The sequence below is a fragment of the Acomys minous genome (assembly GCF_964271855.1).
Source record: "Acomys minous genome assembly, chromosome: 18".
NCBI classification, from domain to species: Eukaryota; Metazoa; Chordata; class Mammalia; order Rodentia; family Muridae; genus Acomys; species Acomys minous.
In genome coordinates this window covers 29,270,078-29,296,263 of record NC_140501.1, presented here as the reverse complement: position 1 = coordinate 29,296,263, position 26,186 = coordinate 29,270,078, and positions in this window count along the sequence as shown.

The window sequence follows — 26,186 nt, the reverse complement described above, 5'->3', positions numbered from 1 at the left end:
CACTTGGAGAAAAAGTTTCTGATGGAACAAAATTACGTATGTAATATACTAATTAATTAAAAGACAGAAAGAAGACAAAAAGCAATCATACTCTCTTAGCAGTATATATTTAAAAGAGTTTAGTCTATTACTTTTTCTTTTCTTTTTTTAGCCAACAGATTGTAGTTTCTGACTGACACATAAGAGAAATGAAAGCCTATCATTTTAACAGAGCAATTGTATAAGCTTCATGGTTAAATGATTATAGAAAATGCATACTGCTCTTAATTTATAGTGGCTCAATGTTTTTCTAAGTTTTAAAATATCAATATATTTCATATACGATTTAGGAAGAAGTTTGAATTTTATTTAAGAAATTTATATAATATAATCAGAATTAAATGTCCAAACTGGACAAATCCAGCTGAAGGAGCATAATTAAATTTTTTATATTGACAATCCATAATTCTGTGCACAAGCTGTAACTTGTGAATCACAGTGTTTGATGGTACATTGTTGTTCTGTTCTTTAAACAGTTGCTCTAAACAATAACTGTGAATTCTGACTATTGTAAAATATATTGCACTATTTTGTTCCATAATGCTTAATTGTTTTAATTAAAATTATGAACATGGGGCTGGGAAGATGGCTCAGAGGTTAAGGGCACTGACTGCTCATCCAGAGGTCCTGAGTTCAATTCCAAGCAACTGCATGGTGGCTCACAACCATCTGTAATGTGATCTGAAGCCTTCTTCTGGCTTGCAGGTATACATGCGGGCAGAGCACTGTATACATGATAATAAAATAAATTTTAAAAATATTATGAACATGAACAAAATACTAGTTTTAATAGCCATATCTCATTTTTCTCTATGCTTACTGCTGACCAATCCATTTTCTTTTACAATAGAAATGAGAATTTTAAAAAGATGATATTGTATTATAACACAGTGATGTTACATTGAATAGATGTCTAAGTGTTTCCATTTTCTAGTATTTCTGACAACCAATGTGGAAAGATTATAAAATTGAAGTGATTTTAGGCCTGCTATCCACTCTAAAATCTGTTTAATGATACATTTCTACTGAAAAAAAAAAGACCTCTAATGTTTTCGAATGATATTTGAGTGCCTTTATTTTTAAAAATGGCATAGTTATTAGAAAAGCATGAAAAAAATAAATGGCCAAAAAGGTATTATAATATATCAAATGTATCTGTATTATCACAGTTCTCAGGTGGGATGGAGAAGTGCAATTTAATATTTATACCAGCAGGAGAGAGCTACTTAGGAAGCCCTGGAAATGATCCAGCCCCCATGAGTCATGAGCAAGACAGCCTTATATCTGAGGTAAGGTCTCACTACCTGGAGGCTGACTCCTAGATGTAGCGTGAGCTCTTTTCATTATCTATAACAGGTGATGATTTTATAACCTTCCCATGTCTTATTTTCTGTGCTATAAATCCACTGAATCATTGCAAATTCCTCCAGGGAGAGCTACACATACACCGTATATAAACAATTTTTCAAAATTGTACAGTTAGTAGTTGAGCTGCAGTCAAAATAAATGTTATTAGTCAGATACCAGAACTTTCCTTTGGCATCCACTAACTGATATGCTTTCTATAAGTTTGAAAAAGCAAAGTAAAAGAATACCAAACAATTAAGACTGTAGTATTTAGTTAGCATTGCTAAATGTTTAAAGATATCCCAGACCTCTCTTAGTGGATGAAAGAAAAGTGTATGTATGTGTGTGTGTCTGTGTGTGTGTGTGTGTGTGTGTGTGTGTGTGTGTGAGAGAGAGAGAGAGAGAGAGAGAGAGAGAGAGAGAGAGAGAGGGGAAGAGGGAGAGACAGAGACAGAGACAGAGACAGAGACAGAGACAGAGAAACAGAGAGAGACCAAGAGACAGAGAGACAGAGAAAGAGACAGAGGGAGAGAAGGGAGGCAGAAGAAAGAGAAAGGGTATATCACTAAAAAGAAAGGTTTTGTTTTTTATTCAATGGATTAACTTGATTGTTAGCCATTTTATGGTTCATACTGATCATACTGCCAAACCCAAGTTCTCCTATAAGTAAAAAATAATTCAATAGACTCATAGAAAACCATGGCATGTTTTTTCAACTGTGTGTTGAGAAGATATAATGAATATTTAAAATTACATGAATGCTAAATCCTCTCTTGTAACCTTGAATACCAGATATAAAGACACATAGATCCAGTACTGGTTTTAGTTTATCCTAATTCTTCTTTTATACAGAATGCCTCACTAAATAAAAGTACAAGTTAATAATATAATGATATATATTTAAATATATATGTGTGTATGTGCACGCGCACATGCATGTATACTTTATTCTTTCTACCCTTGGCATAGTGAAAAAGCAAATTAATATAAATAAGTAGTTGCCCATAGTCAACCACATTTCGGATGAATTTTGTCATATGCTCCATGGACAACTTACATAATAATTGGAAGTGTTTGCTAGTTTTTTTTTTTAATCTAAAATGTACACAAAAATCTGCTCCTTTGAAACTTTGGAAAGTCAAAAACTCCTTTCATCAATTGCATTATGTACTTAAATATTTTAATATCGGGCTTAGAGGTTAAGAGTGCTTCTTGTTTTCCCAGAACACTGATTTTAAATTCTAGCCTCAGATCCTTGGCTAAAAGCCATCTGTACTCCAATTCTAAAGTTTCTAATAATTTTCTAGCCATTGCATCCATAGTACTATATGCAAATATACCCACACACTAGCACACACAGACACACACACACACACACACACAACCACATGCACATACACCATGCACACACATTCTCAACAATAAATATAAATAAACACACTATACAACAAAAAACTTCATATTTATTAATGTTTAACTTTAGTAAGATGAACATCCTTTTAAATTTTTAAATTTAGTATAATTTATTCAGATTACATTCCTAATGTTATCCCCTCCGTATATCTTCCTGTTCCAATCTCCCTCCCTCTTCTACCCTACTCCCCTCCCCTAGATGTCTAACAGAAGGGAAGCTCCTCCCTTATCATATGGGCACAGCGTATCATGTCTCATGCTGGTAGTCTGCTTCCCTTTCCTCTGTGTGCCTCTGGGCCTCTACACTAGAGAGAAGTGAGCCAATTAGGGCACCAGAGTTCATGTCAGAGGCAGTCCCTACTCTCGCTCCCCACAACCATGGAAAAGGAGCTGTTCTTTGAAGAGATGTGAGCAGGGTCTAGATTTAATGTATGTATTGTCCTTGGTTGGTGCAACAGTTTGTGCAGGATCTCCCTGGGGCCAGATACTACATTCATAGCAGCCTTATTCACAAAAACCAGAAACTAGAAACAGCCAAGATGTCCCTCAACTGAAGAATGGATGATGAAACTATGGTACATATACACAATGGAATATTACTCAGCTATTAGAAACAAGGAGTCTTGAAATATGCAGCCAAATAGATGGAATGAGGTGAGGTAACCCAGACCCAAAAAGACACACAGGATATATACTCACTTATAAGTGGATAGTAGTCCAACATAGATGTCTTCTGAGAGACTGAACCCTGTTGGGGGATGGTTGGATGTCTTTTGATGCTAATTACTGCTTGCTGTCTCTGTGACACACCTTTTAGTTAATAAAAAGCCATCCCACTTGGGCAGGGCAGATGAGATAGGCATGGCTAAGGGTTCCAAGAATAAGAGAGAGGAATCATGGGAAGAAGAAGGAGAAGAAAGGCAGGCATGAGGAGGAAGGAGAGAGACCTGAAGGGAAGAGAGAAAGGTTGCCATGGGTTAGATGGAGGAGAAACACATGGCCGGCATGGATGGAGAATCCAGCCCAGATGAAAAACATTAGCAAGTATTTGAGATTACGGATGGGCGGTAGATTGATAGAAGTTATTAGAAACAGATGATATAGGATTGAGGGAGGTATCACATACCTGTACCACTATAGGAAGTAGTTTAAAGGATTAATGTCTGCCCTTCCCCAGGTTAATTAGGGATATTTAAAAATATAACAAATATCAGTGTCTTAATTGACTCTACCTGGGCATATTGATAATACAGGTAAATTAAAAACAAAACAAAACAGTGGGGGATCTGGACCGATGCTGGAACTCCCTGCTGGGAAGAGCTCTGTAAGTAATATGGAAAAGTCGGGAGACACAGAGAGTTCAGGAGACCATCAGGTTGAATGCTTTGAAGTTGATGAACAATTATAGAACATTTCAAAGGCTGGGAGACACTGTACACTGAAACATACCATAACAGAAAGTTGGTATGTCCAGTTATCAAGTATTATTCATAATTTTTTCAAAATGCATGTGATATTTTGGAATGCACATAGTTGAGAAATGATTCTTTCAGCCAACTTAAATAATACTTCTTACTTTATCTGTTTCTCTTATTTCTTTCAAGCATGCTTAATACCACCTATCTTAGTGTCAACTATATAATACTTTTATAAAACTAAAAATCATCATAGGGCAAGGCTGTAAATGTTGATTGCATATGACTTTGTACAAACCAGTACCTCTCAACATATCTAATCAATTTAAAGTACTAAGTACATTGTGTTTCGTAGTTGCTTGAATTATAGGAAGAATTTCAAAAGAGCTTGGGAGCTATTTACAGTATGACAAGAATAAAAAAAAGGCAGTTAAGCATGCAAATAAAAAAGAATTTAAATCTTGTTGTTTACTTACTCATAAGCCTCTAGGTTTTAATCAAATCCATTTTTAAAGAATATTAAGTTGTTGCTTTTGAGTAACCACTGTCTATAAGAACGTGTTGTCTTAGAGTATTTACTCCCAAGGTAATCTTCCAACTGAGAAGGTCACTGGGGAATTAGGATCTAAGCTTCCATTAGCCCAAATACGTTATCTATTCTTGCAGTAAGTTGTATTTGTTGTGATCACTCTGACTGCTTAGATAACAGGTCTCTCTCCATTTTTATGCTCTGCTTAAATATCTATGTGTCACCTTCTCCACAGAATGTCAGTGGTTGAACTATCAGAAACAGAATTTTTTTTTTAAATCAGAGTGTTCTGATATAGTATTAGTCACTATGAAATATTACATTTGAACTTAGTGGTCTAAAGCAAAGGAAGCTGCATTAGCTATTTCTTATCTGGTTTGATATTTACACCCATGATTGGTCAAGCTGAATGTTAATATCACACAATACTAAATTTGGTAGTAAGGATACAGGATTTGCTTAAGCTGGCACCATTAGATAAGAAAAAGAATAATAAAAAGTTCAGTGTAAGAGAGGTCCTTCTTTGCTCCTGGCACTGGTTTCTTTGTTAATAGAGTTTGTAGAAGTTAGAGAAAAGAACTTACTAATTCCTGCAACACATTTTTGTATGCCAGGGTCATGTTGCTTTCCATTCTTCTTCCATTTGCATACTCAGAATGAATTTCCAAAGTCTTAACATATTAACCGCCAGATTAATGTACACCAAAAAGTACATAACTTCTGAAATTCTTACTTATTTATTTTTTGGGTGGTTGCATTTTTTTTACATATATTTTTGTATAATTACACACACATACAGTAAACTACGTACAGCAGGAAGAACCATGAACCAATCAGAAATTACATAAATGTTACATTCATAGTGTTTTGGCTATTTATTATTTTTTTATTTTAGTTTTTATTTTTATTTTTCTCCTTTTTTAATTTATTCTTGTTACATCTTAATGGTTATCCCATCCCTTGTATCCTCCCATTCTTTCCTCCCTCCTATTTTCCCCTTATTCCCCTCCCCTATGACTGTTCCTGAGGGGGATTACCTCCCCCTGTATGTTTTGGCTATTTATATTTGGCAACCATGAAGAAAACATCTTTCCTGTCTTGGTGAGTCTAAAATTCTGAATCTAAATCAATATCTATCATATCTTGCCATTATCAACTTAGAACATCTATCTAGACCTAAAAACACCTTAACCCCTACACAATTAAGCTTAAATGTAAAACTAAGCTATCTGGTCCTTCAACCCCATCAGATGCTTTAGAAGGAATAAAACTCAATTACTTGTTTATACAGGGAGTGCGGGTGAGTAGCTTCCTAAATGAGAAGATGACTGAGACAATTTGCTGCCTGAGCAGTCACCCAAAACTCTCTATAATGTTGGACCATCCTCTTCAGCCTTCTGGCTCAATATATTTGAGAGAAATAGTTGTAAGTCAGGAACTATTGAAGACTTGCTTACCCTGTCTTGGCAGAGTTTGGCTTTCAACTCTACATAGGAAAATCACTTTTCCCTATACTCTCAAGGACAAATACTGTCATGTTTCATCTCATGTAATAATACGAGTTGAAAGAAGTTTCAATAATACTAATTTCATGAATAAATGTTTCTCAGCTGTGAAATATATTATTTTAGCTGCTCTGACAATGAAACAGTGTTTTGTTTTTAGGGATAAATTATTGAGTACAATTCCCTGTCCATCTCATAGCTATGCCCTTAAACCATCTAGCAAATTATCCTAGTCACTTCCATAAACCCCTACCATTTCATGTCTTCCTCTCTTTTTATTTATTTGTTTTACTACATTTTAAATTTTATTTGAGATTGGGTATCTCTGTATAGCCCCGACTTTCCTGCAAATGTTTCTTTAGACAAAACTGGTCTCCAACTCACTGATCTACCTGGCTCATATTTGTTCTGTTTTAAGGACTCACGAGTCCAGTTAGTATTGCCCATGTCTGTATAGGTATAGGGCCACACACTGGAACATAAGCAAACTACTTACCACAGGTCACATATCTGATTTAAAAAAAAAAAAAGCAAACAAACTTCTCCTTACCCAGTAGCCATCAACTGCCAATAACACCTCAGGTACTGCTGGATCCCCATGAGACCTTCCCCACCCACAATGGCATGTTGAATGGCTTCATCATGCATTAGTAAAAGTTGAGAAAGTGTAACTGTCAGGTATTACCTTTTATTTTTTTCCTACACATTTATTTATTCATTTACCGTACGTCCTGATTGTAATCCCCCAACACCTTCCTCTCTTTCCAGTCCCTCCTTCTCACTTCTCCTCTACCCATGCTTCCTTGCTTTCACCTCAGAAAAGGGGTAATACTCTCTAGCATTTACATCAACCATCCCTGGCATATCAAGCAGTAGCAGGACCAGGCACATCTTCTTCCACTGAGCTTAGACAAGACTTTCCAGTTATGGGAAAGGAACCCAAAGAATCAGAGATAGCCCTGCTATCTCAGTTATAAGTCCCACATAAGGACCAAGGTGCACCTCTGCTACATGTATGCAGGGTTCTAAGTCTACCCCACACATGCTGTGTGGTTGGTGACCTAGTATCCATAAGCCCTTATGAGCCCCAGTTAGTTGACTCTTCAGCTTCTCTTCTGGTGTCCTTGACTTCTCCTGGTCCCTCAGACCTTCTTCCCATTCTCCACCCACTGTTGGCCTGTGGGTCTTTGCATCAGCTTCCATCAACTGCTGGAGGAAGCCACTCAGATGACAGTTAAGCTAGCCTCCTGTCTGAAAGTACAGCAGAATACCATTAATGGCATCAGGGGTACCTCTTAAGAGAACAACAATACCATAGCCTGGTCCTTTCAGTGTCAATACAGCAAGGAAGAATTAGTAAAACTATTATAAAAGTCCAAGATTTGGTGTTGTGCAGTAGTGTCTTCTGCACATAATAGGGCCATTGCATTCATGAAATCACAGACAAAAGTTTTATTTCAACTGTTTATGTACTATATATGGACAGAAAGTAATCAATACTAATTTTTAGGAGATGCTTAGTATTAATGGAATAATTTGTTGCAAGTGCTGTTATGATATAAACAATTTTACCATTACCTAATCCTTATTTTCATTTGTGATATAAGAAAAATTTTTTCTCACACTAATTCTTGTGCTACAATAAATCTACATAGAGAGTATGATGACAAGTGTTATTTCCATTGCTTTTTTAATCCCAAAAGGGTTATAAGAAACAGATCAGACACAGATAAGAGTAAATTGCTCTTCTATACTATTTTTGAGAGCTTCATTCATGTATGATATTTGAAATTACATTGTCTGAAAAGAAACTCAATTTAGCCAATAGAAATCAGCTTATCAAATTACTGAGACTTTTGAATGATAGAATTTGAAACCTGTACTTAAAATAAAGTAAAATTCAATATGGTGACTTAAAAGACAGGTCTAAAATAGAATCACCTTCATCTAGTTTGCTATATTTTCTGCTTATGGAACAAATATATAAAGAAACTGGAGCAGAAAATCGGTGACATTAAATTTACTACCATCTGAAAAAACAAGGTAAGCTAAAAAAATCTACCTTTGGCTTTCATATATGGCTGTTTCACAGGTTAGCAGAGGCACAAGAAAATTATTGCTGGTTCTAGGAAAAGATTCCAATCAATATGGCATTTGTAGATATGTTAGATATTCTTAGAAGTTTTAAATTTATGTTCCTATATATACATTTAATAAGAATATCATAAAATAATATGTAGTATTTTCTTTAAAAATTTTTGCATTGGCTTGGCAGGCACAAAGAAATTTAAGTGAAAATATTAAATATTTTTACAATATTTAAAGTAAAATATTATATTTATTTTCTTCTGTATAATACAGGGCAGGTAGGTGACCATATATTTAATAAAATATGCATTATATATCATTATATATATACATATATAAAAGTATGCATATACACATTTGGAAATTTCTATAATTTTTCCACATATTAATGAGAGTAGTCAACTTGGCTGAGTAAATGTGTCTGTTCCAATTAATAACTACTATGGGAATCACACAGATAATGGTAATGTTTGTGATGGCTAAAAAAAATCATTACTAAATATAGAATAATGCAAACATATTTTCTCTATTAGTAAAATGTTTTTACATTGCCCACAATCCAGAAGAGACCTGAGGGATCTCCAGGAAGGTTCAGCTTAGAGACCTCAATGCCAACTCTCTTTGGGATTGCTCTACCTAGGACACAGCCAGAAGAGGGGAGCTGCACACTGCTCCAGGTCCCCATCACCACCATCTGGAAAAGACCTGTGAGGAGGACCAGGAGCATCCAGCATAGAGCCCTCCCTGCCTATCCCCTACCTGTCTGCACCAACATATCACAGCTATCCTCCTCCAACAAGGCCTGGGTATCTGACTACAGCTGAAACACAAGAAGATAACCTTAAATCCAAATGTACAAAGATTACATAACTCTTTAAAAAGGAAATAAATGAATCCCTTAGAGAAATACAAGAAAATACAAATGAATAGAGGCCTTTAAAGAAAAAAAATGAATAAATCCCTTAAAGAAATACAAGGAAACACAATTAAACAGGTGAAGGAAAGTAATTTAACAGTTCAAGACCTGAAAATGTAAGTAAAAGCAATAAAAAAAAAAAACACAAACTAAGGGAATTCAAGAAATGGAAAATGTGGAAAAGAGAAAAGGAACCACAGATGCCAAGCATCACCAATAGAATTCAAGAGATGGAAGAGAAAATCATAAGCATAAACGGTGAAATAGAAAAAAAAATTCCAGGCAAAAATCATCCAGGAAATCTGAGAAACTATAAAAAAATTTAACTTAAGAATAATAAGAATAGTAGAAAGTGAAGATTCCCAGCTCCAAGGACCAGAAAATATAATATCTTTAACAAAATCATAGAAGATAATTTCCCAAACCTAAGGAAAAGATGCCTAAAAACATACAATGAACACACAGAACACTATTGAAGCCTGCTTTTTGTAACAGAGATGTAGCCAATGTGTATCCATCTTTGTTCATAACATGAAATTAAGTTAAGAAATGTTTATCTCTGTTTCCTAGAAGTAATTTTCCATAGCTGACACTAACAGACCCTGCCAGGGGTCAAGTTAACCTACACTAACAGACTCTGCCAGAGGTCAAGTTAACCTACACTAACAGACCCTGCCAGAGGTCAAGTTAATGTTGTATTTCACTATGACTCAATGGTGCCATAATTCTTCCTCTGTTATCTCCACACCTGGCTACACTCCAGTTGCACTCTATGTTAACTCTGCACTTGGCTGTACTCTGGTTGTACTCTGGAAGATCCTAACCACTACCTCATTTACCTCACTTAGGATCAACCAGCTTAAAGATTAGCTGATAATACTTTGTCTAGATAGTCAAAATTATTATACTAACACTCATCTTCTGAACTTAGTTTTGCTATAAAAAAAAAAGTGTGCCGTAAGAGCAGGTCGATGTCACTGTTAGGCTCCCAATTCGTTTCTGTGGCCCTGATCATGATCAGCTTGGAAAAGGCATATAATAAACTATCAATATCTATCTGAGACCTGTCTCTGAGTGATTTCAGTGGCAATTCTTCAGGTTCAGCAAAAACTGATTAGATTGGAACAGAAAAGTAAATTTTCCTACCTCATAATAGTCAAAACACTAAATATATAGAACAAAGAAGAAATATCAAAAGCTGCAAGGGAAAAAGTCCAAATATGTTACAAAGGCAAACCTGTCAGAATTACCTAACCATTTAACAGAGATTCTAAAAGTCAGAATGTCCTAGACAGATGTCTTGTCACCTTGAAGAATCCACAGATGCCAATCTAGGCTATAATAACAAGCAAAACTCAATGAGTGGAGAAAGCAAGGTATTCCAAGACAAAAACAAATTTAAACATCGATCCACAAATCCATCTTACAGAAATGATTACAAGGAAACTCAAAACCTAGAAAGTTAACTATATCCAAGAAAACACAGGAATGAAATAATTTCACACCAGCAAAAACAAAAGAAAGGAGGCACATACTAATATGACCAACATCAAAATAACAGGAATTAACAATCATTGGTCATTAGGATCTCTCAACATCAATGGACCTAACTCACCAATAAAAAGATATAGGCTAACAAAATGGATGTGTAAATAGGATCTTTCATTCTGTTGCATCTAAGAAACATACCTCAGCAACAAAGATAGACATTACCTTGCAGGACAGACCTGGGAATAGGTTTCTGAAGCAAACACACTCAAGAAGGAAGCTGGACTAGTCATTATAATATCTAATAAAATAGACTTTCTACCAAAATTTATCAAAGCTGCTATGAACATAGTTGAGAAAATATCCTTAGAATATGGTGGAACATCTTTTGAGTATATGCTCAGAAGTGGATAGCTGGGTTTTGAGGTAGTATTACTTCCAGTTTTCTGAGTAAGTGACAGATTGATTTCCAACATGGCTGTACAAGTTTGAACTCCCACCAGCAATAAAGCATTGTTCCTCTTTCCTCACATCCTTCTAAGTATGTGCTGTCACTTGAGTAAGATAAAATCTCAGATTCCTTTTGATTTGCATTTTCCTAAGAAATAATGATGTTGAAATTTGCAGGCAAATGGATGGAACTACACATGATCATCCTGAGCAAGGTCACACAGACTCAGAAAGACACACATGGTATGCACTCACTTATAAGCAGATATTAGCCTTATATTAAAGAATAATTATACTAAAAGTCATGGACCAAAAAAGGCTAAGTAAAAAGCAGATCATTATGGGAGGCCTACCTCAAATTACATTCAGATGGGGGAAATAAAATAGACAATATAATAAAATGTAGACAGGGAACTGGAAGTAAAGGGTATGGAGAGAGAAATGAGGGGGAATCAGATGTGGAGAGATTGTGGATGGGAGGTTTGAGGGCCTGGAAAAAAGGGAAACCAAATGTGGGGCATCATTGAGAAAATGTGTAGACCTTAAACAGAGTACGCTACAGGGAGAGTATGGGAATACCTCCAGCTGAGCTCTTAGCAGCAGGGGACATGGAGAATGAGGAGGCCGCCACCTAGCCAAGCAGGACCTATAGTGGTGAGACGGGAACACCAACCCACCTACATAGTGTTTTAATGAAAATTATGCTACTTAAAAGATGTGCAGAGAAAAAGCTAGAATAGAGACTAAGGGAATGACCAAGCAATGCATGGCTCAACCTAAGCACCAACCATAGGAGAGAGCCAACCCCTGACATCATTATCAATACTATGCTATGTTTACAGACAAGAACCTAACTTAACACTTCTCTGAGAGCCCCACCTCAGCAACTGATCAAACCATATGCTGAGGCTCTCAGCCAAGCATTAGGTAGAGCTGGGGGAGTACTGTGGAATAGTAGGGTGGAAGGAAAAAGGTCTTGAAGGGGACAAGAATGCTGCAAGAAGACCAACAGAGTCAACTAACCTAGACTCATGGGGGCTTACAGAGATAAGCACCAACCAAAGAGCATGTATGGACTGGACCTAGGTCTCCTATGCATATGTAACTGATGGGTAATTTGATCTTCATGTAGATCCCCTAGAAAGTTAAGAGAGTGCTGTCTATGACACGGACTCTGTTGCCTGCTTTCAATCACTTCACCCTAAGCAGGCTGTCTTTCTTGGCCTCAATTCATGAGGAGGAGCTCAGTCCTGATGTGAATTGATGTATGGGGGAGGATTGGCGAGGCAGCTCCTCTTTTCATCAGAAAAGGGGGGAGAAAAATAAAGAATAAGACAGAATGAAGGGACTTGGCTCAGAAGGGGGAATGGCCATAGTCTGGATGTAAAGTAAATACATGTTAAAAGTAAATTTGAAAATGGAAAGTAAGATAAAAAGTACAGCTGTTCACAGATGATATGATCATATACTTACGTGATCCCTCAAAGTCCTACCAGAGAATTCCTACAACTGATAAACACTTTTGTCAAAGTAGGTGAATGTGAAAGTAACTAAAAACAAAAATAAAAAACAAAATAAAACAACAAAATAGTAGTACTCCTTTAAAAAAATCAATAAACGGGTTTAGGAAGAAATTTGGTAAACAACACTCTTCATAATAGTCACATATAATATAAAATGTCTTGGTGTAATTCTAACCAAGCAAGTGAAAGACCTATATGATAAGAACTTCAAATCTTTGCATAAAGAAGATATCAAAAGATGGGAAGTTCTCCCATGCTCATATATCAGTAGGATTAACATAGTAACAATGGTCATTTTACTAAAAGACAATCTATGTATTCAATTCAACTCCAATGAAAATTCCAGTACAATTCTTTACAGACCTTGAAAAAGCAATCTTTAACTTCATATGGAAAAAAAGGATAGGTAAAAGAAACTTTAACAATAAGGAGTTCATGGGTTATCATCATCCCTGAGTTCAGGCTGTGCTACAGATCAGTATTAATAAAAACTGCTGCATGGTACTGACATCAAAACAGAAGTTGGTGAATGGAATCAAATCAAATACTGAGAAATTAACCCACACAAATAAGCAAAGCTAATTTTTGACAAAAAAAAAAAAAAAAAAAAAAAGCCAAAACTATACAATGGAAAAAATAAAGCATAGTCAACAAATAGTGCTGCTCTAACTGGATGTCTGCATGTAGAAGAATGTAAATGAATTCATATTTATCACCCTGCACAAAACTCACATTCAAGTGGATCAGGTGTCTTAACTTAAAACTGAATACTCTAAATTAACAGAAAAGAAAGTGGCAAATAGCCTTGAACTCATTGGTATAGGAGACAACTTTCTGAACAGAACATCAACTGTTCAGTCACTAAGATCAATAATTAACAAATAGGACCTCATGAAACTGAAAAGCTTAAGTAAAGCAAAGGACACTGTCAATAGGACAAAACAGCAAGATACAAAATTGGAGCAGATCTTCACCAATCCTACATCTAACAGAGGGATAATATCCAAAATATATTAAGAACGTAATAAATTAAACAGCAACAAACCAAGTAACCCAGTTAAAAATGAGGCAGAGTTTACTTCAGAGGCAGTCCCTGCTCTCCCCACAGCCTTGCAGTATGAGCTGTCCACTGGCTAGATCTAAACAGAGCATCTAGGTTTACATTGTCCTTGGTTGGTACAACAGTATGTGAAGGCTCCCCTGGGTCCAGACCCACCAGCCTAGATGGTCTCCTTGTAGGGCTTCTGAAGCCTCTGCCTCCTTCCATACCCACATTCTTCCATATCACTCTCACCTGGAGTCCAACAGTGAGTCTCAGCATCTGTCCAGATCCCCTGAAGAGTGAAGAGTCTCAGAGGACATCTGTTTTGGGATTATTGAGGAGGGCTGGAGGCAAACAGAAGGAGAAGCAGGATAACAGGGTGAAACCTGATAGGCTGTGGTGGGGGAAGAGGTCCCCTTCAGTCAGAGGTCTAGGGGAGGAGTATAGGGCAAAAGGGGGGAGGAATGGTGGGAACGAGAAGATACTGGGGCATGTAATCTCAATAAATTATCATAAAAATGGGCAAAAAAGAATTCTGAATCTAAAAAAAATGAGTACAAAGCTAAAGAGAAAATTCTCAACCAAGGAATCTCTAATGGCTTAGAAACACTTAAGGAAATACTCAACATCTTTAATCATCATTGGAATACAAATCAAAACAACTCTTCAGATTCTATCTTACCCTATCAGAATAGCTAAGATCTAAAACTTAAGTGACAGCACATACTGGCAAGGACGTGGAGAAAGAGGGACTCTCCTCCATTACTGGTAAGAGTGCAAAGGTGTACAACCACTCTGGAAATCAATCTGGTGCTTCCTCAGAAAGTCTCAAGACCCAGCTATACCACTTCTTGGCATATATCCAAAAGATGCTCTACCATACCACAAGTACACTTGCTCAAGTATGTGCATCGCAGTTTTATTTGTAGGAGCCAGAAACCGGAAATATCTGTGATGTCCCTCAATCGAAAAATGGATAAAGGAAATGTGGTACATTTACACATTGGAATAATATTCAGCAGTTAAAAACAAAGATTTTATGCTAATTTTAGGCAAATGGATGGAAGTAGAAATGATTATCCTGAGTGAGGTAACTCAGATCCAGAAAGACACACATGGTATGTACTCACTTTTAAGTGAATATTAGCCATAAAATACAGGATAACCATGATAAAATCCACAGATTGAAAGAAGCCAAGAGAGTCCAAAGACAGGATCCTTGAATCTCACAGAAGAGGAAATAATATAAGCATCTTAAGCTGCTTTATGGAGGGGGGATGGAGGGAGCTTGAGGAGAGACAGGGCGGAGAGGGTAAGGTGATAGGGAACTGGTGTACAAAGAGTAAACATGGTGTGTAGGGATGTAGAGGAATTTTCATTGAGAATATGGCTGCTTTGGCGAGAGATAACATTCCAAAGACTTAAGTCTGTGTGATCTGGATAGATTACCAACATGCTTTTATTCCAGGTGACAGAGGCAAGCAGATCCGGCTCCAAGGCCAGCCTGGTACAGAGCAAGTTTCAGGGGGGCGGGGGGGGGGCGAACTTTATGATCAGGGCGGGTTGTACATGCCTTTAATCCCAAACAATGAAGGTAAAGTTAGTTTGTAGAAAGAAGCACCCATGTTTGAAAGTGATGTCTTTTGAGGGACAGAAAATGTTACAAATCAGAGAATCATTTGACAGAATACAATACCCCTGAATCTTACAAGAAAAGAGAGGAGAGCCACTTGAGGTACAATGCAGAAATGAGGGAAAGGCAATTTTTTCCAGGATAGTAACAGAGAGCCAAGTTACAAAGAGAGAACTCAGGTAAATACTGAAAGAGCCAGAAAATGAGAAGGAGGGAGGACAGGAGATTAGACCAGATTGTTAGAGTTAGTTTCAGGCCAAGCCAAACAACTACAAGACTGAGAGAAAAGCCAGATTAAATAAGTCATCTGGCAGAGATGTTTCAGCAAGCGCAGCTAAGTTGAGCCAACCAGCTATGAGCTCAGAAAGAACAAAAAAAGGTGATCTTATTAAACACTCAGAGGCTGAAAACATTCCAGGACTATGTTAGATTACCTGGAGGCTAGAAGCTTCCAGGACTAGGCCTAAGTTAGAAGACAGAGGCAGTAAGCCTCCTAGACAACAACTGAAATAGGTGAAAAAGAGTTCCTTTTACAGGGGGAGGAAAGAGAGAAAGAACATTTATCAGTGGAGGGGGCAGATCTCTGGGATAGCAGTGGCTCCAGGGAGTCTATGAAGGTCACAATAACTGAGACTCCTAGCAGTGGGAGTTTAGGAGACTGAAGTTGACATCTGTACAGTGGACGAAAGACACTAACCCACCCATAAAATCTTTGGCCCAATATGTCTCTTGTCTACAAGATATGTAGCGATTGATATGGAAAAGACATTGAAATAATGGAAAATCAGTCCCAACTTAAGACCCACTCCATGGGAGAGAGCAAACACCTGTCATTATTAATGATCTACTGATATGCCTGTAGACAGGAGCCAAGCATAACTGCCTTCTGAGAGACTTCATCCAGCAGTTTATGGAAACAGATGAAGAAACCCACAGCCTAACAATAGGCTGAGCTCAAGGAGTTTTGTGTAAGAGTGGGAGGAAGGAAAGAGCCAAAGGAGCAGTCAAGGATACCACAAGAAGACGTACAGAGTAAATCTGTAAATCTGTGCCCATGGGGACTCACAGAGACTGAACCACTAACCAAAGAGCATGCATGGGATGGGCCTATTATTTTACACATTGTAGCAGACGCACAGCTTAGTCAACATGTGGGACCCCCTAACAAGGGCTGTTTCTGACTCTGTTGCCTGCCTCTGTATAACTTTACCTTTCCCCTAGCTAAGCAGCCTTGTCATTCCAAGAGATGATGCGCTTAGGGCTTCTGCGATATGAGGTGCCAGGGTGGATTGGTACCCCTTGAGGGACTCCCCTTTTCAGAGAAGGGAAGAGAATTGTGGGAGTACAGCATGAGGAAGGGTCTGGGAGGAGAGGAGAAGAGGGAGGAGTCATGAATCCATCTGTATAGTGATTAAAAACATTAGTGAACTAAAAAGGTTTTTGTATTTTTAAATTGTTTTGTAAATACAAAGAAAACACAAAACCATTTTTTTAATCTATGAAGGTTGGGGTCAAGAGTACTTAGGTAGTCTACCTCCATAACTCCTCCCTCAGGAAGGCATTCAGGTGCATATCTGTGGATTTTCTCTTAGGATTCCAGTACCACATTCCACAATCTCCCATGCAGACCTACCTGAGATTCTTCCACAACAGTAGGCACAGTTCTCATCAACGGTGAGGTTAGTCTTAATGAAATGATCAGCTTGTCAAGGACTTGTACACGTGTATGAAGACCTGACGATCCAACTATGAGTATCAGTACCCACTTTGAAACCTGGAATCTGAGACACTAATGTTGGAAGAGGGCATGGTGAAGAGGGAAATAAAGGAACAAGGAGAGAGCAGAGCAAGGGTGCTGACAGGCATGCCTAGGAAGATCTCTTGAGCTAATGAGCTAGCAATTCTAGCTAATAGGTAATATTGTGGCAATAGAAGAAGAATTTTATCATCAACTTCCTGCCTGCATGAACCTGTTCGTGTGCATACATGCACACTAGCATACACACCTACATACACTTTCACACTTATGAACACTTATTTAGCTTTATAAATTATATCAACTTTATAAATGTTTATAAACTATAGTGTTAAATGAACACTATACTTATTGCATACTAAACAGAGAACAGAAAGTCTTTGGTGTTTAAGTATTTAAAACTTTTAAGAAGCTCATTGTATTCATTAAAGGCTTCAGCTAAACTCTTTATTAGGACTTTTAGAAAAGATTTTCTTTCACTTCTCAGTGTCTTTGATTCTTGCTTCCTTAGCAAAGAATTCATAGGAGGAGAAGGATTTAGAACTGTGCATTGCAAGGGACTATGAGTCACCAAACTATGTAAATATAAATATCATGCAATTCAGATTCTTTGTTTTCTTGTTTTCAACTTTATTTACAATGTTCACCATATTCCTTGAGAGAATATTTCAGTAAAAGTAAAATATTAAAGGCAAAATAATAAACATTACTGTAAAACAATTGTCAAGAAATTATCTCTACAAAAATGCAGTGCATACTAATTTAATTAAAAATGTTGATATAATGAAATTGAAAGTGGCCTGATACTGTTAAAAATTACTTAGCTGAGGAGCTCATTCCTAAAGAACACTTAAAAATAAATCATAAATTATACAGAATTATCTGTTTTCAGGACCAAAGTGTCAATTTATCACTACTTTAAACTCTTTATTTGAATAGTAGTTCATTTTACCTCTGTAAAAAGCTATTTTGTAGTAGAATTGTAGAACATAGATTAAAGATATATTGAAGTTAATAGGTAAGGTTAAATTTAGTTTTTCCAGTCAAATCTTAGTGACTAAATAATAATACTTCAATGAATGTTGAATTTATTGGAAACGTTTAGTGTAGTCATACGCAGCCCATAAATTTCTTCTAAAAGTATCAGATACTTTCTTCAAATATCATCATTTTCTAAATGTATGTAGAAAATGAGGCTATTGTTAGTAAACAAATTTCTCTTATTAAGCTTTTGCACCACTTTGTATAATACACTTTAATAATATTGCCATATATTATCTCATTTGCTGACACTGATCACTAGAACTAATGCCATTTAATTTAAATAATAGTCCTGTAAATCACTAAAATGTACATTATTTTGTATCTAATCTTTGGCAAATAAAATTATTTAGTTCTTCTAATATGACCTTCTGAAGAAAGACCATAGTAGAATTTCTCTAGACTTCTATTCATAGTCCATAAAATGAGTATTCATGACTTTTGAGTCTTGGTTTGAAAAACATATTGTTGACACTAATAAATTCACTAGTTCATTAGTACACATGAAGACATCGAAATTGATGATTAGGCTACAAAGACCAACAACTAATATACATTTGCTTTCCTTAAAGGCCTATAAGAAAATGTAAAAGAAGAAATTTACACAGATAATGAGAACTGGTGGACTTACACTTATTCTAATATTAGTGATTTTATAGAAGGAATTTCCTTGACAATGAGAAGACATACAATATTTCAAGTCATCAAGCCATCTTAGATTTATAGAAAAGAAGAGAGGTAAAAGCAAAGTTTGAGTAAGAACATAAAATCTGAAGTTCTATTCAGGCTCTCATTATTACTAAGAATGTCATAGCCTCTTTGTTTAGGGCAACCAGTAAACTAGAAGGATCCTGGAACATGTCAACACGAACTGAGGAAGGGAACAGGAGAAACACATACAATACAGATAAATAAAAAACTTACTTGTTGGGGAACATAAAGTCTGGGTCTCTGGAAAAGTTGAAAATAGACACAGGAAGTAGAAGACTTTCATGGAGCTCCAAGAGAACTTCAAACTAAAGTATAACTTTGAAGATTAGACAGACAGAATTGAAGATCACTGGCCTTTCATTATTTAATATGCCAGAACAAGTGAGAAATGCTGTAAAATTGAGCACCTTCCTTGGATTGGAATCATGCAAATCTTTATTCTCACGTTGATTCTTCTGCTTAACCACTGTGATCTCAACATTTCACACTTTTAAAAATATTTTTATTCATTTACTTATTTATTGACTTATTGGCATACCAATTTATATTATTACACATAAGTAGAAAAATTATATACTGCAAGAAGAACCATGAAACAATCAGGGTTCATATGAACATTATATCCAAGGCATTTGGTTAAATACATTTGGCAACATTGTAGAAAACATCTTTCCTATCTTGGTGAGTCTACAATTCTGAATGAGAATAAATATCTATCCTCTTTCATCTCTGCCAACTCAGAACATCTATCTATACCTGAAAACATCTTAACCATTAAACAACTTAGGTTAATTTCAAGACTAGACTATCAGGACTTCAACCCCATCAGAGACTTAAGAAGGAATGAAAGTTAATTATTGGAGTGAACTGGAAGTGCAGGTCAGCAGTTTTCAGAATGAGAAGGGGGAAAAAAAAGGAAAAAAAATGACAGAGACAGTTTACTTCCTGAACAGTCATACAAAACTTTCTATAAAGCTGAAGCATCATCTTCAGCCTTCTGGCCCAATATAGCTGACAGACATGTTTGTGAGACAGGAACTATTGAGGACTTGCTTTCCCTGTGTTGGCAGAGTTTGGCCGTTGACTCTTCCTTTATCCAAGCTTGCCCATTTTTTAGGCAGAACTCTGTCTGTGGCAGAAATGAGGATGTTTCACCCAGTGGCTATTTTGCCAAATTTGAAGCCATCTCCATAAGGAGCATCTCTGATGCTCATCATATTCTTGATGTAGGCAGGGTGTTACCAGGAGTTAGCTTGTCTTGTTATCAAAGAATCTTTAAGATATTAAAAGCTTCTTAAGTGCCATATTCTGTAGGTCTCTTAGGCTTTGAATAATTTATCTATTTTACCTTATCTATCTATAGGATCATATCTATCTGTTAAACCTAGGATGTATATTCTTGTGATTAAAACTAGACTGGTAGTTGACATGACCATAATTTGATCAACTAACAAATGGATTGTATTATTTACTTATCTTAATCATCCTGCAATAGCACTTTCCAGGTATTGGAAGTAATCTTTAGATTATAATTGAATGTGTGTAGAGAATAGTCTTAAGTTTGAATTGTATATCAATGTATCAAAGTTAATCTTATTTTGTATCACTATACAAAGTTCTATTGAAGAGCCTTTTTTGTTAGTAACAAGTAAGACCTTAAGTTGAGGAGTAGGTTTAATAAACCTGTCAGGTCTGATCCAGTTTCAGTGTCTGGTTTTTTGGTTCTGAAAACATAAATTCTCACAGGCAGTATACTATAAATATATGAACTGTGTGTGAACAACTCAGGTTTGCTCTCAGCTCTTAGTATAAGCAGAAGAGAAACATCTGCTAATCTTCATTCATGTCATATGAAGAATGGCATCTACTAATAAGTCACAGGAATTCTGTGACCAATAAGAATCCTTGTCTATGCATGTACATTCATGTATCAGCCAATCTCGGAGCCGTTCCAATGTAATGAGTGTAATACTACAAGTTACCTTCTTGTTTTACAGTTGGAGTTCTTTTCATCCTAATTGTAGTCCCCTTCCCTCATCACCTCTCTTTCCCATACTCCCTTCCTCATCTCCTTTCTGTCACTCCCCTAGTTCTCTGATAAGGGAGCCCTCCTCCCCTAACCTTTTACCTCAGCCTATAAAGTCTCATCGGAAATACCTGTGTCCTCTTCCTCTGTGGCTTGGCAGTGCCACTGTGCCAGAGGGGAAGTGATGAAAGTTGGAAGGCAAAATCTATACTAGAGTAATCCCTACTCTCCTGATTGTAGGACCTACAAGGAGATTTTTGTGCTTATCTACTACATCTGAACAGGAGGTATAGATCCACATCATGCGTGATCTTTGGTTGGTGTGTTTCTGATCACTGGAAAATTGAGATCTTGACAGATAACATCATTGCACTTTTGTAATCATATTAGCAGAGAATACATATGCAATATGCGTTGCTTCTTTTGTCACCAATTTCTTTCTCTAAAAGTATTTTAATATTTTTGAGAATTTAGTATATATATACAATATTTACATTATTTCTCCTTTCCCTCTGATATTCCCCCACACTGCCTTAAATTCAAGACCTATTCTGTTCTTACTTAACATGTGCACATACACACACATATATGACTTGCTCTCCACATCAATGAATTCTCATTTATAATAAAAGAAATTTTAAAAGTTTTTTAGCAGCAATTAATTACATGTGTTTCATGTTGACCTTTGGAATTAGATAATATATGAAGGGGCTTGTCCTTGTAGAAAACTTATTCCTTCTTCCTCGGCAGCCTTTGATTTCATGTAGCACTTCATCTAAAGGTATACCCTCATCAAAGTTACCTCATCCACATAGATTTATTCAGTAGTATTGTCATTATGCAGTCCTTATTTGGGTTAAAAATATTACTGCAATCTAGTGGGTGCAACATCCCTATGGCAGCATGTTTTAACAGCAGACCTCCATGTTTTCTGCTTCTTAGAACCTTTCTGACTCCTTTTTCTCACTGTTCCCTCAACCTTAGGTGTTATGTTTGGGAGTAGAAATTCCACCTAGGGAAAGGCATCCCATTTTTACTTGTTCTTTGTATATGGATCTCTGTAGTAATTAATGGCTCCTAAAAAATTGTCTTACAGTTTCGTTGATTAGAAATGAGAGATACATTGATGTGGAGAGCTAGTGAATACTTATAATAAGGTTAAAATTATACTTTTCTAAGTCAGTCAAATCACATTTCATAAGCTAACTACATATTTATTGTTATTAAATTTTTCTGTGTTGTATTCAAGGGCCTTTATCTTAATGTTTATTGTCATCATACAAACTTTTATTATGTTTCTGATTGACAAAATAGTAACTAGTTATATGTATATTTGTAGATGTGACTGCCATGATGATTTCTTGATAATTTTATGCTTGATAAATTTATGCCAAAGGACCAGTGACATTTCTTTTGTCTCCTTCAAAATCATGAAAATTCTGATTCATTTGTCAGTATTGCACCTAAAATTCTTGCCTTAAGAAACGTTACTCATTAAAACCTCATCTCTCTATAATATACATGAGGCATGATGTTATTTCTATGATCCTAGAAATGAAATATTTATGAAGATAACATTTCTTAAGTCATCCTATTTATTGATTATGATATCAGTCTTCTGATTATGGGTTGTGACTTCTTTAAAGGAAATTGACTTATTTGTTTCTTAGACTTTTGTGAATAATAGTGTCAATCCAAAGTTCCAGAGAAGAGCCAAGAATATTCTTCCTGTGCTTATGTTCTTTGTATATAAAATATTCAACTGTTATACTCATTTCCATAGTAATGGATGTCCAAAATACTTGGAAGTTAGACATGTACCTTTTGTCTTCCTAGTTGCTTCTGAAATTACTTGTACCTAAGGGAAATTTTCTACTAAATGATTTTCTGAATAATCACTTTTCCAAAATGCATTTTCCTCACTTACTTTTCCCCTGGTAGTTCTAAAAAATGGAAAGTGCTATCTTATTAAGAACATCTTATTACTTTTATTTTTCAGACATTTAAAATGCTTAGATATGATAAAGATAGTATCATTATTTTCTTTTTGGGAGCACTCTATATGTGAATTTCACCTGAATCATTCTGCTATTTCAAGAATGGAATTTGTTTTCTTCAGATTTTCAGAGAATGTGATATATAACATGGATTCTATGTCAGAAGCATTCCCCAGAGATAATTTTCATTTAACATCCTACTGTTATATATATATATATATATATATATATATATATATATATATATATATATATTGCTCATAGAATAATATGTTAGTACAATTTGCCATTGTGTAAAAGAAAATATACGTATGCTTTAATAGAGGTTAAAATCAGGAACAGAGATAGATTTTGATAAAATAAATTTTATCAAATTTTGGGTATTCTTGTTTTCCAGTCATTAACTAAACAATCAGTGATGATAGAATCATTATAGTAAACAAAATGGAAACAAACAAAGAAAAATTTTCCTGTGCCCGTCTTATTCGAAGACAATGGTACTGTGTTTTGACTCATATTTTTAGGGGGTGTGGAATGCAAGCACCTTCATCAGTAAACTCTGTTTCCTATCTACACTGCACAATCACGACTATGAGATTTTTATTTGATATGCAAATGCTGTCAGCAGAATCTAACACTGTTTGTAACTCTGCCTCTTAGCCTTACATTAGCCAAGAAAACCCTAAGTTTTGGTTGAAAACAAGCCTGACTGCTGTGACCACAGTATTTTTTAAGATAATATATATATATATATATATATATATATATATATATATATATATATATATATATATATTGGTATATATGTTAAAGTGGATGGGGGAAAAGACCACAAGGTCTCAACTTTACACAGAGAACTTCACATAACTAAGGGAGAAATATTCTTCTATAGAAAGGAACAGAGCAATGATTATCTAATATTAAATTGTCAGCCCTGAAAACATACATAAAATTTACATTATACCTACTGAACAAGTTATATTTAGAAATATATCTGTTTATAAAAATAAATAGATGAGGCAGGGCATGGTGGCACACACTTTAAATCCCAGCACAGGCAGGGAGATCTCTGTGAGTTCCAGGCCAGCATGGTCTACAAAATGAGTCCAGGACTGCCTAGGCTGCACAGAGAAACCCTCCCTCAACCAGTGCACCCAGGCATTTAAGTTTTATTCCTTCTCAAGTCTCTGAAGGGGGTTGAAGACCATATAGTTTAGTTTTACAATCAAGTTTAGTTGTTTAGGGTATAAGATCATTTTAGGTCAAGATAAACGATTTAAGTTAACAGAGATGAGATATGATAGGTATTGACTTTCATTCAGAAATTTAGACCCAACAAGATAAGAAAAAGGCTTATTTCAAATTTGACAAATACTAATAGCCAAATCACTATGAATGTAAACATTTATATAACTCAAGATTGTTTCATGGTTCTTCCTGCTTATGTAGTTTGTTTTATTCATGTGTAATAAAATAAATATATAAGTTTAAAAAAAAGAAAAATACATAGATGCATGCAATAACAATTAAGAAAAAAGGCCATGAATTTGAAAAGAGTAAGTAGTGATATATAGGAGGATTTGAAGGGAGGAAAAGGAAGTGAGGAATTATATAATTTATAACATAATCTCATAATATAGAAAAACAAATTGGAGAAAATCATAGAAAACTATTCCCAATCCTTAAATCTGTGCCATTTCTCTAGTCTTTTCATCTATCCCCTAAAAATTATTGGGATGAGGTATTTAAAAAAAAGACCTTAAATTACATCTATGTCTTTTCTTCAATTTATTCTCTTTACATACCAATTATATACACTTTCTTTCCTCCTGATTCAACCCTCCCTCCCTCTTCCACCTACTCCCTCTCCCCTGATCCTCCGAAACAGGGGACCCCCTCACCCCAACCCACCACAGCAAATTAAGTCGCTTCAGGACTGAATGCATCCTTTTCCACTTAGGCAAGGCAAGGCAGCCCCGCCAGGGGATTGGGACCTGGAAGCAGGCAACAAAATCTATGTCATATACTGCTCCTGTTGCCCTTACTATGGGACGCACATGATGAAGAAGCTCCCCATCAGCTACATGTGTGAGTGGAGCCTAGGTCAAGTCATACCTCGTCCTTGTTTGGTGCTTCAGTTTCTATGAGCCCCTTGGTTCAGCTTATTGCAATCTATGGGTCTTGCTGTGGAGTTCTTGTCCTCTCTTAAGTCAGCTTACATTTGTGGCATTTGTTACTTAATTGGAAGAAAAAAATTAATGTCAAAAGTAAGATTTTCTTGTGTTAAAATTGTACTTACTTGAAGTCTTTGTTTAACTTTACTTTGATTATGTGACTCTGTATCTGTCTCTCCCTCCTCCCTCAACTGGGGAAGGGTTTTGCCTGAATTGTCCAGGGAGAATTTTAACTTGTCTTCTGTGCTAGTCTCTCCAGTAATTAGTTGAGACTATAGACAGATATCTCTGTACTAAGAAATGTACAAAAATTAGTTATGGCAATATGCAATATATATGGCCTATTCAGTCCATAAACACAATTAAAGTGTGTTTTATTATTAAATGTTCTGACATTTCCCAAGACTGGGAAAATGTGTGAGGTAATTACACATTTATCAGCATAATGATAGAAAACATCTCTATGAGAAAAGGCTACAAGATCATGAAAAAATAATGTGTACATTAAAAGAGTAGATTTTGTTACTTAGAGTGTTTGAATTAAGATGAGATTTAAAATGATGTATAAAAGACAATAAAAGAATGGAGATTTATTTACACAACTGACAACTTTTATGGAATACACATGAATATAAATGTAAGCTATATAGGTAATAGTGAAATGTCAACATCAGTCTTTTTAGTTATGACAACCATATCATATCATGGGATGGAAAATTGATATCAGAGGAGTCAAAAAGGGATATAACAAATCACTGGAATTTCTGATCAGTTTTCAATTTTGCAATAAAGTTACAATTGCTATGGGATATAAGCCCAAGTAAAACAAACAAACAATAAAACAGTAAATGTATTTGAAGTTGAAAATATAAGATATGTAAAATACAAGAAAATATGATTATGCCTAAGAATTGAAAAATATTAAATAGTATAAATATTTAAATGGTAAGCATAGGAATCTACTTCTATTTTATCACTAATTGATGCAATCATTACATTCTTTCTATACTTTCATTGTTTCGATTTGTTTTTTAAAGTATGCTAATTGTTGGGTTTTGTATATGTAAGGATATGAGTTCTCCAATTCAAAAAT